This window comes from Topomyia yanbarensis, chromosome 2 (genome assembly GCF_030247195.1).
Source record: "Topomyia yanbarensis strain Yona2022 chromosome 2, ASM3024719v1, whole genome shotgun sequence".
NCBI classification, from domain to species: Eukaryota; Metazoa; Arthropoda; class Insecta; order Diptera; family Culicidae; genus Topomyia; species Topomyia yanbarensis.
The window spans coordinates 193,680,308-193,698,662 of record NC_080671.1 but is presented as its reverse complement, the minus strand read 5'-3'; the positions used below and the strand labels follow the sequence as shown (position 1 = coordinate 193,698,662).

Here is an 18,355-nt window from a genome sequence, read left to right as displayed (position 1 = left end):
CACACTCTCCGCCCAACAGATGGTCTCGAACCGCTAGAAATTTATATCAGATGGTCGCAACCGTATGTACCACATGTAACCCACCTAGGCTCTAAGAGGAATATCATGAAAGTTGTGCAGAGAATTTTGATTCGAACTTGACTTGCGTCAACTACAATGCCTGGTGTCGAAGGCAGGTTGATTCGGTTCTAAGAATAACACTTTTAATTCCTAGAAGTAATCCTGCGAAGGAGTTTTCTTTATCCAGACGAATATGATTAAAATCGTGGAAGTAAAAACTTTCTACAAGTTGGGTAAGTTTTGCATAATACCAATACATCACATCTAGTTCCAGATGGAACTGGGAATGATTCAATGGGAATTAATTTCCAAGAAGATATTTCTGTAATTCCACTGTAGAACATTGATCAAATACACGATCTCGTACGATGAATTAGAAATCGAAGGATGAAATTCTTGCAAGGAGAATTGGCAGTTAACTGTTTCAAAAATGCTCTCGATTTAGGGAAAAAAGTTACCAGGAAACCTTTAAGAGCATCAGTAACGTCTAAAGCTGTGAAAGTTCAGTCCACGGTGACAATAAAAACAAACAAACAAAACTCCACGGTGTCAGAAAATTGTATCGGTCCAGTACTACTTGATAAATAAGAACACTTCAAATGCATGTTACTCTTTTGATTTCTGTCCGATTTCAGTTAAACTTGTTTTTTTTTGTTTTATTTTGTTTGCGATTATAATCCATTCGATAAATTTTATTGGAACTATGACTTTTTCATCTAATTATGTCTGAGATGGTCTGATCAAAAATACTTTTTTCACTAACATATTCTGTACAATCAGGCGAAATAGTTCGGAACGGTCAAATATTATACATTCTACTGAAAATTGTCTCGATTTTTGAATATCATTGTCCCGTTCTGCGCTTAGGTGCGCCAACAAGTTTAAGGAGATTTTAAATTTTTGTTGGTGATATGGAGGCGCATGGTGTATTGTGTAAGATAATTAGAAAATCCAAAGTAAACCAACAATGAGTTTAAAGTAGTGTTCTTCATTTTTTTGGATATTTGGATATAGGTGATCAGTAAAGGAAAATCTATCATAAAAATGGTTCGATGGCAGACGCTTCTTTGGTCGCCTATGATGGTTTTTACTGCCCCGAGCTGAGTTGCCAAGTTCCTCAATAGGGATCTTTAATTTGGAAAAAAATGTGTCAGTTTTTCATATGTATTGATAGCGGGTGTCCTTACGAGTACAATAATATCATTATTAAACCTTAATTATTCTTTTTTGATTTTTATATTTAAAAAAAACCTAATCAAATTCAACCAACAAATTGACAGTTGTCCTGCTAAATGGCGTATCTGCAAATATCTCGTACGCCTCATTGTTAACCGGGACAGCGACCCACACAGCATGATCTGATACTTTTGCAATCCGCTAGCAGACTGCCATCCCAAGTTTCATATGAAAACTATGGTAGATCTGATAAGGCAACCTATAGAGTCGTGCAAGTCGCATGGATTTGGATGTGTTATTGTCCTAAAAAGAAACAATGTTTTTTTTTTTCAATAGTTTCGGGCCTAACAATTGAAAAAGGACTGATATTAACTCACGGTACTATTCTGCATCAGAATATGCCTTAACCCGCACATCTCTACCCGATCAGAACGACTTAACAGAAAGCTATCAAATTTATATCTCATGTTGATATTTATTACCGACTGTGTTATTTTTGTGACATCCCTATCAGCAAGGCAAGCAAACTTATATCAAGATTATATCTTCTGGTGATATCATTGAACTGCTAATATGATTTTAATGTACGCATATAACGATGATGTTATATTATATTACATATTCTTTAACAATTATCTTTGAACGCCAACTGTAAACTGTAAAACGGGCAAATGACCAGTCGGTTAAAGCCCCAATAAACAAATCAATCGATAAACTGTGAATGATTGTTATATTACACCAATGATCGTCTATTTGCTAATACGCTGAAGCCTCTTTTTATGCGTATTTATTCAACTTTTTAAAGCAAATTTTCGAAGTTTTTATTGATTTCCATATATTTGCGTTTTTCACATGGACACTCAAAGTTCCATGAGAATAGATAAGTTTTTGATGCAAGAGTTCGGAAAATTTGAAAATTTGAAAATAAGGTACTTGGTTGCATTTTGATTAAGAGATTACCTTTTTGTGAGATACTCGTCTGACACGCAATTTCGAATATGTGGCTTATGATTTCAATGTTGAAGCCTTTATTCAAAAAGTTTTGGAATCGCATGGAATCGTTATTAACAAGCTATTCTAAAGAATATAATTTTCATATCAAACTTATTTTAAAGAAGATGCAGGAAGTATCAAGCACTCCAGATGAAATAAAGAAACGCGGATTCAAATAAAAAAAACATTTTTAAACTATTGTTTATGGTTTAGTCAAATGATTCTATAAAAAAATTTCTTTTAATTAATTGTGTATATTGCGAAAATGAATTTTCAGAACTTAAAAAACTGTTTGATATATACTGATTTCCACAATACCGTTATGAATTTTGAGGATCTTCAGTTCGATTTTTCCAATTTATGCGGGTTTTTCATAAACAATCGAAACTTGTCCTCTGATTTTGTGCGTTCTCCGAATTACCAAAGCATTGTAATTTCTTTTATTTCAACCCCCGCATAAAAATGTTTAAGTTTGAGATTGTTGTATGTTTTCATTCCACCTAAGACAGTTTGACATTTACAATGAACTGACAATTACTTTGAATGCGCATTTGTACTAATGTTTCCGTCGTATTCGATGGTGCTTCATTCGTCTTAAAAAAACATCGAACTAACAAATTTTCGCAATAATCAAGATACTTGATTCATTTTGTAGAAAGTTAAAAAAGTAATAATGCGACCTGTTCAAATTGTTGAAAGATTAATATTTGTGAGTATGCTGCATGAAGCTATCAATATTTCAAAATGGCCTAGAAATCTCTGAATAAATACACATCCCAGCTGGTATTATTGTTTGCTGTTACAATTTCAATATGTGTTTTAGATAGTGCTTGAAATAGCTGAAAACTTTAATGTAAAAATATTGAATAATTTCCTCCTTAAAACTAAATAAAATTTGGAAAAGAAAATGTATTTTAGAAAACATGATATATTCTAAAATTCGTCACACCGAAGAATCCTCAACAATTTCTCGAATTTTATGATTATCTGTTATAATATTCGCAGTTGATAGATTGAACTATTAAAAAACATTGTATTTCTGAGAATTTATTAGATGTGAGATAATTGTACTGGTTTGTTTAATCTTCCCCATTTTAAAAATGCCAATAACAAAACCCCAAAAGCGACTGTTCACGCCGAAGTGAACATAGTATCGGAAAATTATTTTGACCGCTAAAATCGACACCAGCTGACAGTGTGCCAAATCGAATAATTTCCCACCCGTGGCACAGATGAATTTCTTCTCCAATTTCGGTCAGCTGGCACACACGTAAAACGAAGGCAAGCTAATATCATTGCTGTTCAGCTGATTGCTGCTGGTCTTTCCAACAATGACTTTTGCAGTCCGGTGGTTTCTACGCAAATTCGTTGCCGTAGCAGCACCGACTGAAGAGGATCGCACACACTCGGGGCGATCATCATCCTTTACCCGTCAGCCCATACCATGCCTGTGGGACCGGACGGGTAGTACAAAGTTTATCGCCGAATAACACAGTCCAGCACAACTGACTGTGCGTCGCGCTTGCCGTGCATACGTCGCACGGCCGGATCCCCACAGACCGGGAATTAGAAATAGTTTCGAAGCAGTGAAATTTGAATATAATAATGTTGTAAATAGTGTAAATAAATGTTGTTATGATTACAGTAGGACTTTCTGGTGTTGTGTGGACTGGAAAGGTCCGAAGAAGGCGGAATAGAACGCCCTTTTGCTGGCCTGTGCGGGGCCAGCCAAGTTTGTTTCGTTCCGGGTGCTGTTCGTCCGCCCTGTGTTTCACTGTCTTTTCTCGGGCTTGAGTATCGGCCAGATCCCGGCGTAAACATGGTCCTTCGAGCCGGATAGACTCTCAAGTCCGCAGGATGGTGCTCCATTTACCGCAAGTCAAGCGGTCCGCTGCAAAACGCATTTTGTTTTGCGGGTATCGCAGGTGCCCTCTAGATTTTCTTCGCATTTCTTTGCATACTTCGACGGTTTCATTTGTTCCTGGTCGACAATTGCTGCTATTCGGCAAGGCTTGGTGGCATTGTCGCTGGCTTCAAGGCGCCATTTTGCCATCGGACAATTGGACCATTGTACTTCGTGGCGTCCCTAGCTGCGTTGATCGTTGTATGCTGTTTGGTGGTTCCTGCTGTGGCATTCCGGATCGTGGCAAATCCTGCTGCGACGATTTTACCACTAAATTGTTAGCTGTGGAAATCCGTGCCTAGTTTTTTGCTGGTTTTTGGAGCTGTATCCGTGGCATTTGCTGCTTGCTTTACAGCGTCCCTAGCTGTTGCAACACGTGTCGTGGATTTTGCTGGTTGCTGCTGTTGCTGTGGCGTCCCTAGCCTTGGCAATCCCTGCTGTGGTGCTGCTATCGTGCACTTTTATCAACTGTTCCTGCCATTCGCGCATTGAAGTACCTTCTTTGGACCAAAAATTATGATGTCGCTTACCCCTACGTTGTGATTCTTTAATTTACTTCGTTGCCAGAATCTCTCCGGTGAGACAAGGGCAATTATCGGTCCAAGTACCCTACTTGTTGCAGCTCATAACACCTGGCGCAGGTAACTAAAATCGTCACTGGGCAGCAGCCTCACGACGATGGTTTTCACCACCTACCAACAGCTCGCAATGAAGGCGAGCGAAAACCTCACGAAAAGCAGCAACAGCTAGCGAGATCTGCAATCGGCAGATGCACCGAATAAGCAGCAGTGGCGAAACTTAGCACGGAAATTCTTCAGCACGTAAGTATAGTGCACTTTCACGGTAAGTAGCAAACACTTTATTTCTTCTAACTATATTTCTTCTGCATACGACAAACAATTTTGCACTTAACTTTTTTAACTAGAGTTTTATTTTTTTTCAGGAGGAGCGATCTAACTCGGTTGCAGGTTTAATTTGGACTGAATTATCAGTAAAACGTTTTGTTTTGTTTACGCCGGGATCTGGCCGATACTCAAGCCCGGGAACCAGTGAAACACGACACACAGAGCGGATGAACAGCACCCAAACAGGGAAACTAAACTAACTCGGCTGGCCCCGCACAGGCCAGCAAAAGGGCGTTCTTTTCCGCCTTCTGCAATCACTTTTAGCCCGCGCAACACTAAAAGTCTATGTTCTAGAACAAGCAACATTTATTTACAACTATGTACATGATTGTTATATTTAAATTTCACTGTTTCAAACTATTTCTAAGTCCCGGTCTGTGGGGAAGCGGTAGTGCAACGTATGCACGGCGAGCGCGACGCACAGTCAGTTCTGCTGGACTGTCTTGATCGGCGATAAACTTTGTACTACTCGTCCGGTCCCACAGGCATGGTATGGGCTGACGGGTAAAAGATGATGATCGCCCCGAGTGTGTGCGATCCTCTTCAGTCGGTGCTGCTACGGCAACGAATTTGCGTAGAAACCACCGGACTGCAAAAGTCATTGTTGGAAAGACCAGCAGCAATCAGCTGAACAGCAATGATATTAGCTTGCCTTCGTTTTACGTGTGGTTGTAGAACTAAAGGTTATCGATTTATTGGGCATTTTATATTACAACCCCCTTAAATCTAGTTTTTTTAATATAACTTTTTTCATTGTGACTTTTCGTGCAAACTATGATAACGACAAATGTGTGGGTATCAAAACTACATCATATTGTCTGTATGTAAAAAAGCGAAGTGCTTCAAAGTTATTGAAGATTTTTACATTTTTTACGCTAACTTCAACTACGTATAAGAAAGAAAGGTGCAAACCAAAATGCGCGAACAGGCACTTTTTAACTGTCAAAACTATGCACAATAAAGCTAAGAAGGTTTGGTACGTGGCACTCTAGAACCCTATGAATAGGGTAAGTTTACTGTTTACGCCGGGATCTGGCCGATACTCAAGCCCGGGAAACAGTGAAACACAAAACACAAAGCGGACGAACAGCACCCGAAACAAAATAAACTTGGCTGGCCCCGCACAGGCCAGCAAAAGGGCGTTCGTTTCCGCCTGCTTTGGACAACTTTCAGTCCGCACAACACTAAAAGTTCTTACTTACAAAATAACGTTTATTTGCACAATTTACAAGAAGTTATATTTAAATTTCACTGTTTCAAACTATTCTAAGTCCCGGTCTGTGGGGAAGCGGTCGTGCGACGTATGCACGGCGAGTGTGACGCACAGTCAGTTCTGCTGGACTGTCTTGATCGGCGATAAACTTTGTACTGCCGTACTGCCCTGCTGCTCCCACAGGACATGAGACGGCTGAAGAGAAAGATGACCCAGCCGTGTGCGATCAACTGCTCTCGGTGCTGCTACGGCGACGAATTTGCATGGAAACCGTCGGATTGCAAAAAGCATTGTTCATCTCCAGTGGCAATTGGCAGCAATCAGCTGGGTAACGATGATGAGAGCTTGCCTTCGGTTTGCGTGTGCGCCAGCTGATCGAAATTGAAGGATAATTTAATCTGTGCCACCGGGGTGAAAATAAGCGATTTTGCACACTATCTGCGGGTGTCAATTTGGGGGGTCAAAATAATTATCTGGTACGATGTTCACTTCGGCGTGAACATTCTCCCCGCCTTGAATTATTAAGAAAATTCAACAAGTTGTCGCTTAGGCCACCGAGATGGGCCGAACCAATCGTGAACCGGAGATGGGTATACTAGGTGGACTCGTCGACGGCGATCGCGCAAAAATTACTGTGCGGTCCAGTCTACTACCGGAGTGGTGATCCCGTGACGTCATAAACGTTCGTGGTGATGGTTAGTGATTTTATACCGATATTCTGTCGGGATGATGCTCATAGACGGTGTAGTCCGATATTCTGTCGGATTGGTGATTCGAGCTTCGTTGATACGGCGATGTGTGCATGAGTGATAAAACGGTCCGAAATTCTGTCCGGATGGATGTGCGTACAGACCATAGTGCGGTTAACGATCACGATGAAAAACTGAAAGAATAGAAAATCTGTACGCAAACATCGTTGCTGCTGAGCGAAAAAATTGTACTTAACTATTGTCAAGTCACAGCCGGGGGGTTCCGAGAACCCGCCCGGCGAGGCTTGTGCTCTTTACAGATGCTTCAGGAACTGCTCGATTCCCCCGAGCTTGGGCCAGGATCTCGTCTGGCGACTCTATACCCTGAGTGAGGGCCGGGATCTCGTCCGGCGGGTGTGTTTGCTGCTATGGCTTCGTTGATGGTGGTGACAAAACCGCTTCGCCGTAACTTACTGTGTGTAGTGATGCGATGTGATCAACTTTGTGGTGCAATCCGTACATCCGTGTACGGATTACACGCAAAAAGATGGATTCCTCCGGTCCAACCACAAGGAGTGCGTTGAGGAACAGAATCCCACGGAAAGTTGATCCAGTATCGGGTGAGCTGACGGATGACGTGAAGAATTTGGCGAATGTCACCTTCCGGTTGCATGATTTCTGGCGAATACGCGATCATAAATCCACCAAATCGCCCTTTGGTGGGACCAGAAAACACCAACGGTGAAATATGAAGCACTTGGTTGCTTCCCAGATCGGAAAGTGACTCGACATCCGTGTGTAGTTGTGTGTGTGTGAGAATCGTCCTTCGGTCGTCTTTGACGGGAAAAGTGAAGCCAATTGCTTCCAGGAAGAACGAATCGTGCGTGTATATAGGTTAACGTTGCGCACATTTTGGCCACCAGATCTCCTTAACGAGCCTAGTGTGCGTGTACGGGGTACGAAGCAGCTCTGATGCAGGTAGAGCAAATCTAGTGCAGGCTTATGTAGGTAAGACACGATCACGTTCTGTGCTGCACTAGATGAAGCGGCCGTCGGTTTGCCGCAAATTGATGACGTGGGATTTGTCATCTGATGCCACAATATGGCTGGTTTCGAGTGTGAATCGGGCTGGTAGTCTTCGTCGTAGGGTGCTCACTAATATGTGATGACGTAAATGGCTCACAACGGTGCTCGTCCCGAAGAATCGCAGCGAAAGCGGGACGTGTTGTGGCCACGAATCGGTCCTGCTTGGACCTACTGTTACAGCGCGGTGTGTAACTTTCGCGAATTGTGTTTCCTCGTCAACGGCAAGAAAAAAAAAACTACCAGACGCACCGATTTATTCATACATATGAATGGAACTGCACTCACCCATTTCCGTCGATGATGCGATGGAAAACGCGTCCTACAGCTGACAGATTTGTTGCATAGCTCTCCAGCTGGCCACCGATTCTCCAAATCAGCAGCGAAAGTAATCTCGATCCGCGTCTTCGCAGTATTGGAAAATGGGTGCAGTCTCCATTGCATTTTCTCCCACAGACCGGGTAGATCGCGATGGCGCTCGCGAAAACAAAAGCACGATCGTTGCGCGCGTTTTGCAGCGGACCGCTTGACTTGCGGTAAATGGAGCACCATCCTGCGGACTTGAGAGTCTATCCGGCTCGAAGGACCATGTTTACGCCGGGATCTGGCCGATACTCAAGCCCGGGAAACAGTGAAACACAAAACACAAAGCGGACGAACAGCACCCGAAACAAAATAAACTTGGCTGGCCCCGCACAGGCCAGCAAAAGGGCGTTCGTTTCCGCCTGCTTTGGACAACTTTCAGTCCGCACAACACTAAAAGTTCTTACTTACAAAATAACGTTTATTTGCACAATTTACAAGAAGTTATATTTAAATTTCACTGTTTCAAACTATTCTAAGTCCCGGTCTGTGGGGAAGCGGTCGTGCGACGTATGCACGGCGAGTGTGACGCACAGTCAGTTCTGCTGGACTGTCTTGATCGGCGATAAACTTTGTACTGCCGTACTGCCCTGCTGCTCCCACAGGACATGAGACGGCTGAAGAGAAAGATGACCCAGCCGTGTGCGATCAACTGCTCTCGGTGCTGCTACGGCGACGAATTTGCATGGAAACCGTCGGATTGCAAAAAGCATTGTTCATCTCCAGTGGCAATTGGCAGCAATCAGCTGGGTAACGATGATGAGAGCTTGCCTTCGGTTTGCGTGTGCGCCAGCTGATCGAAATTGAAGGATAATTTAATCTGTGCCACCGGGGTGAAAATAAGCGATTTTGCACACTATCTGCGGGTGTCAATTTGGGGGGTCAAAATAATTATCTGGTACGATGTTCACTTCGGCGTGAACAAATGTTTGCGATTCTTCGGGACGAGCACCGTTGTGAGCCATTTACGTCATCACATATTAGTGAGCACCCTACGACGAAGACTACCAGCCCGATTCACACTCGAAACGAGCCATAGTGTGGCATCAGATGCCAAATCCCACGTCATCAATTCGCGGCAAACCGACGGCCGCTTAATCTAGTGCAGGCTTATGTAGGGAAAACACGATCACGCGCCGTTTCGATTGTCTGTTGGCGACACATACGAAGAACGGCGTTCTGTGCTGCACTAGATGAAGCGGCCGTCGGTTTGCCGCGAATTGATGACGTGGGATTTGGCATCTGATGCCACACTATGGCTCGTTTCGAGTGTGAATCGGGCTGGTAGTCTTGTACGAAGCAACGAAGTGCTTCATATTTCACCGTTGGTGTTTTCTGGTCCCACCAAAGGGCGATTTGGTGGATTTATGATCGCGTATTCGCCAGAAATCATGCAACCGGAAAGTGACATTCGCGAATGGTGTTTGTTCTTCAACGGCAAGAAAAAGACTACCAGACGCACCGATTTATTCACACACTTGAATGGAACTGCACTCACCCATTTCCGTCGATGATGCGATGGAAAACGCGTCCTACAGCTGGCAGATTTGTTGCTTAGCTCTCCAGCTGGCCGCCGATTCTCCAAATCAGCAGCGAAAGTAATCTCGATCCGCGTCTTCGCAGTATTGGAAAATGGGTGCAGTCTCCATTGCATTTTCTCCCACAGACCGGGTAGATCGCGATGGCGCTCGCGAAAACAAAAGCACGATCGTTGCGCGCGTTTTGCAGCGGACCGCTTGACTTGCGGTAAATGGAGCACCATCCTGCGGACTTGAGAGTCTATCCGGCTCGAAGGACCATGTTTACGCCGGGATCTGGCCGATACTCAAGCCCGGGAAACAGTGAAACACAAAACACAAAGCGGACGAACAGCACCCGAAACGAAATAAACTTAGCTGGCCCCGCACAGGCCAGCAAAAGGGCGTTCGTTTCCGCCTGCTTTGGTCAACTTTTAGCCCGCACAACACTAAAAGTTCTTACTTACAAAATAACGTTTATTTACACAATTTACAAGAAGTTATATTTAAATTTCACTGTTTCAAACTATTTCTAAGTCCCGGTCTGTGGGGAAGCGGTGTGCAACGTATGCACGGCGAGCGCGACGCACAGTCAGTTGCGCTGGACTGTGTTGATCGGCGATAAACTTTGTACTACTCGTCCGGTCCCACAGGCATGGTATGGGCTGACGGGTAAAAGATGATGATCGCCCCGAGTGTGTGCGATCCTCTTCAGTCGGTGCTGCTACGGCAACGAATTTGCGTAGAAACCACCGGACTGCAGAAAGTATTGTTGCTAATCTCCAGTGGCAATTGGCAGCAATCAGCTGGGTAACGATGAAGTTAGCTTGCCTTCGGTTTGCGTGTGCGCCAGCTGATCGAAACTAGAGAATAACTTTATCTCTTCCACGGGGGTGAAAATATTTGATTTTGCACACTATCTGCAAGTGTCGATTTTGGCGGTCAAAATCATTTTTCTGGTGCGATGTTAACTTCGGCGTGAACATTCTCCCCGCCTTGAATTATTATCACGAAAATTCAACCAGTGGTTGTTTAGGCCAGTGAAGTGGGCCGAACTACTGGAATATTGATGATGTCGGCTGCTTTGACGATCCTGCTAATTGGTATGGACTAGCGTTGTAGCTGTGATGACGTTGTATTGTTTGTTTCTTGCGATGACGTAGTAGGGACCGGAAACTGTCCGGAGATAGTGTTGCTAGGCGATGGTGACTCATCGACGGCGATCACAGAAAACTACTGTGCGGTCCAGTCTGCTACTGGAGTGGTGATCCCGTGACGTCACAAACGTTCGTGGTGATGAGAATAGATTTCCTACCGATATTCTGTCGGGATGATACTCGTAGAAGGTGGAGTCCGATATTCTGTCGGAATGGTGATCGCAGAGCTTCGTTGATACGGCGATGTGTGCATGAGTGATAAAACGGTCCGAAATTCTGTCCGGATGGATGTGCGTACAGACCATAGTGCGGTTAACGATCACGATGAAAAACTGAAAGAATAGAAAATCTGTACGCAAACATCGTTGCTGCTGAGCGAAAAAATTGTACTTAACTATTGTCAAGTCACAGCCGGGGGGTTCCAAGAACACGCCCGGCGAGGCTTGTGCTCTTTACAGATGCTTCAGGAACTGCTCGATTCCCCCGAGCTTGGGCCAGGATCTCGTCTGGCGACTCTATACCCTGAGTGAGGGCCGGGATCTCGTCCGGCGGGTGTGTTTACTGCTTTGGCTTCGTTGATGGTGGTGACAAAACCGCTTCGTCGTAACTTACTGTGTGTAGTGATGCGATGTGATCAACTTTGTGGTGCAATCCGTACATCCGTGGACGGATTACACGCAAAAAAATGGATTCCTCCGGTCCAACCACAAGGAGTGCGTTGAGGAACAGAATCCCACGGAAAGTTGATCCAGGATGGGGTGAGCTGACGGATGACGTGGTAGATTTGGCGAATGTCACTTTCCGGTTGCATGATTTCTGGCGAATACGCGATCATAAATCCACCAAATCGCCCTTTGGTGGGACCAGAAAACACCAACGGTGAAATATGAAGCACTTCGTTGCTTCCCAGGTCGGAAAATGACTCGACATCCGTGTGTAGTTGTGTGTGTGTGAGAATCGTCCTTCGGTCGTCTTTGACGGGAAAAGTGGAGCCAATTGCCTCCAGGAAGATCGAATCGTGCGTGTATGTGGGTGGACGTTGTGCGCATTTTGGCCACCAGAGATCCTTATCGCGCCTAGTGTGCGCGTACTGGGTACGAAACAGCTCTAATACAGGTAGAGCAAATCCAGTGCAGGCTTATTTAGGCAGAATATGCGTACTTGCCGTTGCGATTGATCATCGGCTTGCGATGCATATGACGAATGATGTTCCATGCTGCACTAGATGAAGCGGCCGTCGGATGCCGCATATTGATGACGTGGAATTTGGCATCTGATGCCACAATATAGCTGGTTTCGAGTGTGAATCGGGCTGGTAGTCTTCGTCGTAGGGTGCTCACTAATATGTGATGACGTAAATGGCGCACAACGGTGCTCGTTCCGAAGAATTGCAGCGAAAGCGGGACGTGTTGTGGCCACGAATCGGTCCTGCTTGGACCTACAGTTACAGCGCGGTCGGTGTGTAACATTCGCGAATGGTGTTTGTTCTTCAACGGCAAGAAAAAGACTACCAGACGCACCGATTTATTCACACACTTGAATGGAACTGCACTCACCCATTTCCGTCGATGATGCGATGGAAAACGCGTCCTACAGCTGGCAGATTTGTTGCTTAGCTCTCCAGCTGGCCGCCGATTCTCCAAATCAGCAGCGAAAGTAATCTCGATCCGCGTCTTCGCAGTATTGGAAAATGGGTGCAGTCTCCATTGCATTTTCTCCCACAGACCGGGTAGATCGCGATGGCGCTCGCGAAAACAAAAGCACGATCGTTGCGCGCGTTTTGCAGCGGACCGCTTGACTTGCGGTAAATGGAGCACCATCCTGCGGACTTGAGAGTCTATCCGGCTCGAAGGACCATGTTTACGCCGGGATCTGGCCGATACTCAAGCCCGAGAAAAGACAGTGAAACACAGGGCGGACGAACAGCACCCGGAACGAAACAAACTTGGCTGGCCCCGCACAGGCCAGCAAAAGGGCGTTCTATTCCGCCTTCTTCGGACCTTTCCAGTCCACACAACACCAGAAAGTCCTACTGTAATCATAACAACATTTATTTACACTATTTACAACATTATTATATTCAAATTTCACTGCTTCGAAACTATTTCTAATTCCCGGTCTGTGGGGATCCGGCCGTGCGACGTATGCACGGCAAGCGCGACGCACAGTCAGTTGTGCTGGACTGTGTTATTCGGCGATAAACTTTGTACTACCCGTCCGGTCCCACAGGCATGGTATGGGCTGACGGGTAAAGGATGATGATCGCCCCGAGTGTGTGCGATCCTCTTCAGTCGGTGCTGCTACGGCAACGAATTTGCGTAGAAACCACCGGACTGCAAAAGTCATTGTTGGAAAGACCAGCAGCAATCAGCTGAACAGCAATGATATTAGCTTGCCTTCGTTTTACGTGTGTGCCAGCTGACCGAAATTGGAGAAGAAATTCATCTGTGCCACGGGTGGGAAATTATTCGATTTGGCACACTGTCAGCTGGTGTCGATTTTAGCGGTCAAAATAATTTTCCGATACTATGTTCACTTCGGCGTGAACAGCGACTTTACTTGAAATCTCAAAATGCAAGCCTCAAAACTTTGGTATTTGTTTCTTTGAATCTATTAGGAATCATAAGTAACATTTGTCGTGTTCTCCGTAAAATAATGTAGGTAAATTATCCGCTAAATGTTACCATATCGCATCGACATTATTCCTAAAAATCGCAACAAAGCGTATTATACAAGGAAAACAAACAGTCCTTTGGCTTTGGCAAAGATGAATGTGTGCGTTCTGGAAACATCTTCTGCATCGTTTGCCCTTGACGAATGCGTAGAATATTATGCTAACATTAAACATCGGTCGAAAGCAACGTCGTTGGTTCATGCAGGAAACATCCTCATAAAACTCAGAATACCCAGGTTCAAATCGCTATATCCACTAATAACAATCAGCGTGTCATATATTCTATTCATAATAACAATCAGCCAGCATGTATGCAATCATTTGACAAAACTATAGAAAGCTTTTGCTACATGAAGCTTTTTGCTTCCAACCGAAAAGCGCCTTAATGTATGCTATATTTTTCTATTTTATTCTATTTTTAGACCTGCACGCTAAATTCGTTGATACTATACAATAGGTAATGAAAGCTATATTGGCCGTGGGAGAACCTAACAAATTTTGTTATAATTCTGATAGAAGCCTATCAGAGGTTGTCATATTTTTGATATATACTAGAAGAATTTCTGTTATGTTTTCTGTTATTTTACCAACTAACGAGACCAAATTTATAACACAACTTGTTATCATAGCAAGGTAACTCAGTCTGTAATAATTTTGTTATTTCTTTCTGATCGGGTAAAGATCCCTATTAATGCTACAGCGATTTCTCGGTGATTAGACCTACACTTATGAACTTAATTTCAAATGATAGGTACTGTACTCTAAATGACTGCAATCAATGGCAGATCAAGGGGGAGGGTCCTAGGGGTCTAAACCCCCTCAGAATTCTTTTACTAGTTGAGAAGTTTTGAATTTGTTTAATTTTTACCTTTCTCATATAGAAAGGTTATGCAATCACTCTGAAAAACGTCAACCTAATCCCGGCCCGGAGGGCCGAGTGTCATATCCCATTCGACTCAGTTCGTCGAGATCGGAAAAAGTCTGTATGTGTGTGTGTGTATGCGTGTGTGTGTATGTGCGTATGTGTCAAATAATGTCACTCATTTTTCTCAGAGATGGCTGGACCGATTTGCCCAAACTTAGTCTCAAATGAAGGGGGCAACCTTCCCATCGGCTGCTATTGAATTTTGGATCGATCGGAATTCTGGTTCCGGAATTACGGGTTTCAGAGTGCGGCCACACAGAAATTTCTCATATAAACTATAGGAAAAATAAAAATAGAATTTTTATTTTTGATGCTAAATGTGTTCAAGGTGCGTGAAACGTAGAGATTTGATGCAAACTCGAAAAAAAAATTTGACTACGATTCACTTTTTTGGATTTTGGCACATTTTTGCCTTTCTCATATAGAAAGGTTATGCAATCACTCTGAAAAACGTCAACCTAATCCAGGTTTTTTTTTCGACTCGCATAAGGTTTCTGGATTTTAACAGGGGCGTAGTTGATGGTTTACGGAGAGGGGTTAAACTCCCCTCTACTGTTCACTCCCCTCCCTTAAAAATCTCCTTAAATCACCCCTCAGACCACCACCCCATCCAGCCCTCATACCCCTCCCTTTCAACCCCATCATCTTTAAACCACCACTGTATCACAAAGCATACCAATTTAAGCTGGGGAGTCGTTCGTTCATTGGACGATCGCCCTCCTCACATACCCACCCCCGCATGACAAAATGAGTTAGCAAGCAGATAACATTGATCTAATGCTGATTAGGCTAATGAAGTATGATATTTTTTTGTTTCAAGTGTTTCACCGTCGACACGTAGCTCATCAAGTTCGTGGCTGGCAAGCCATTGTGTATAAGTGCAAAGTGTACTAAGAATGTAATGGACATTTCCACAATTATGTTGAACATAAACAGCCTCCGTGCCATAGTTTAGAGAAATGAGAAAGACACAATTGCACCGCTAGGTGGATTAAAACAGGGTTTTTTTTGGTTTCAAACTCAAAGTCATTCCAAATCAAACTTGACCAACAAACTTGATATTCATTAAATGAACTTTTTACGTATTACGAAGTGTACAATGTTCATTTTAAAATCGAAATTTCGGACCCCTCCCGAATTTTTTTCTGGAGCCGCCCCTAACTGCAATTCAATTTTATTCCGATCTGATTCTTGATCTCGGAATTATAGGTTGGTTAATGCGGTCACCTAAAACCATATAAAGATGGAGATGCCATAATCGGAATATTGAATTGCTGTTTCCAATAATTTCTCAAACGATTTCAGATCTTTAGAGTAATCATAGGAATTAGGAACCGACGTACAGAGGAGTAACTAGAACAAATTCCTGGCCAGCAACCAAAATATTTTTTTCTCGATTTTTAGTTTCGTTATATTTTTTTTTACAAGCCTACTGAATACCGTAGTAAAATTCGGAGTATGTCAAAAATTGTTAAAGAATTTTAGCATAGATGCAAAATGGTGACATTTTAAGCGTTTTATTTAAATAATTTTCATTATATATCCAGCAATATCGCTTTCTAGTGATGATGATTAAATAAGACAATATTATTACAAACGTAGTTGTACACAGCAATTTGTACAACTTAAGCCTAAAATTAACTGAAAATAGTGGTTTTACTGTGCATTGCACCAATTTTCAAATATACGTTTTTTAAACATTTTATTCTAAACTTGAATGAAAAAAAGTTATATTAAATGCCGAAATCCGGCAAAGTTTCTCAGGCAGAATTACAATACAAGATTCCAGATATCCAAAAAACATAAGAACTCTTCCGGGCTTGTTCGATCCACTAGTTCCAAGCGATTTGAAAATATTGAAATTTTTACTAATTTGAGGTACACTAAAATACTATGTTTGGAAAAATGTATCCCTATGAAAACTAACACAGTTGTTCCTTCCCCTCTCCTTTTTCACTGATCATTTGTTTATACAACTAAATAAACAAATGTATTCACAAAGATCTCCTCGAGATTACTAGTATTCGAAAGGATATAGAAAATTGACCTTTGCACTGGTAGGTGGATATATGCAGCAGAAAATAATTTTGGCCAGGATTCGACCCCAGGTTCTCCTCTGTGCGACGGTTGGTTAATGAGAACAAGAGGCACCACCAAACCAGAAATTAATATCGAATTTTTTGGATCGGCAGGCCTCGATGACTGGTAGCTTGAAAAGTTTATATTTGGTCTCATTTCCTCAATTACAATACAGTGAAGATCCGATTTTATCAGCCCCCGATTTTATCAGCTTTCTAACCCGATTTTGTCAGCCTTATATGAAAATTGATAGTTAGTAGTTTGATGGGCTTTAGCAGACGAACCAAGTTGAATTCGAGTAAATCCTCTTATCTTAGAGATCCGAAATATGCAAAAATAAAAAAAGAAACGAAATTTTGCACTGTCGGGCCCCCTTAAGGGAAATTTAAACACATTAATCAGAAAAGGTTATGAGGCTTTATCTAGGGATTATTAAAAAGAAAGCAAAATATATGTCCTAATTTTGTCAATGTCCCCGTTTTATCAGCGTAAAATTCACCAATGGGCTGATAAAAACAGGTTTTCACTGTAGTGGTATTTACAAAATTTTAATGAACATTACTAGGGTTGTGGTACCGGTAATACCGGTACCGAAAATCCCGGGAATACCGACCCATTTTTGTTACCGTAATACCGGTAATGAACAAAAGCCAGTACCGGTATTTTCGGTACTATACAATTTTTATGTCAAATATGTTAACTCTGCAGGGGGATCTGTTTCAAAATATCGGTCTGCAAGATAACGTTTAATTATAATAATTTGCCTTCTAGATAAATCGTTGAGATAACATCTTTGTGTGGGAATGAGGTGGGGCCATCATCATAATAATTCTAGAAGTTATAGTTTTATTAGCGACATTCTGATTGGTTTCCATTATTCACTGGGTGGCGCGTAATAAGACTATGGTCTAAGTCATGTCTGTATTTGGTTTGCTCTTAAATCTTTATCTATAATAGAACGAACAGCGATTTAGTAGCTAACAGTTTTAGAGTTGGTGAACTGCTTCAAATGGGGCGATTTGTAATTATTGATGATCTGAAAATTCAGCAGAACTCCATAGTTTACCGGAAAGCAAAGAGCCTGGATATGCGTTGGAGAATAGTAGGGAAACGACATAAAGGTCGACACCAATTTTCAGAACAGCAAAAGAGGAAATGCGATTAACCTGCTCGGTCTTTCTGCCATTCTCGCTTTGATTTACTGTTGTTAATAGGGTTTCATACATTTACCATCTGTTCAAGTCGACGAAAGTCGCACAACTTAGCAGTTACTGATTTCAAAGTGGCCTAGATTTCGAAATAAAAGAAGGTGCCCCATACGAAAAATATCTTCTGTGAAATGAGTTATGCCATTCCGAAGCAATTAAAAACAATAAACATGTTTTTTGATCAGCAAAAATCAATCATCTGAGAATAAGATCATCAGTTTGAGCATTCAATTTCAGTTTGAAGCTTTTTACGAATTTTAAAAAAAAAAATTCAGTTTGAAGCTTTTTTCGAATTTTTAAAAAAAATATTTGAGTACCGGTACTTTACCGGTACTACCGGTACTGAGGGCTTCAGTACCGTAGTACCGATTCTCGCCAAAAAGGGTCGATACTGCGAACCCTAAACATTA

At 42.6% G+C, this 18,355-nt stretch overlaps 1 protein-coding gene across 9 annotated transcripts in view; it reads left to right on the top strand.

Annotated features, from left to right (window-relative positions):
* Positions 1 to 18,355, top strand: part of LOC131682538 (lachesin-like) — a 236,922-nt gene that overhangs the window by 78,287 nt on the left and 140,280 nt on the right. The window lies entirely within an intron of this gene.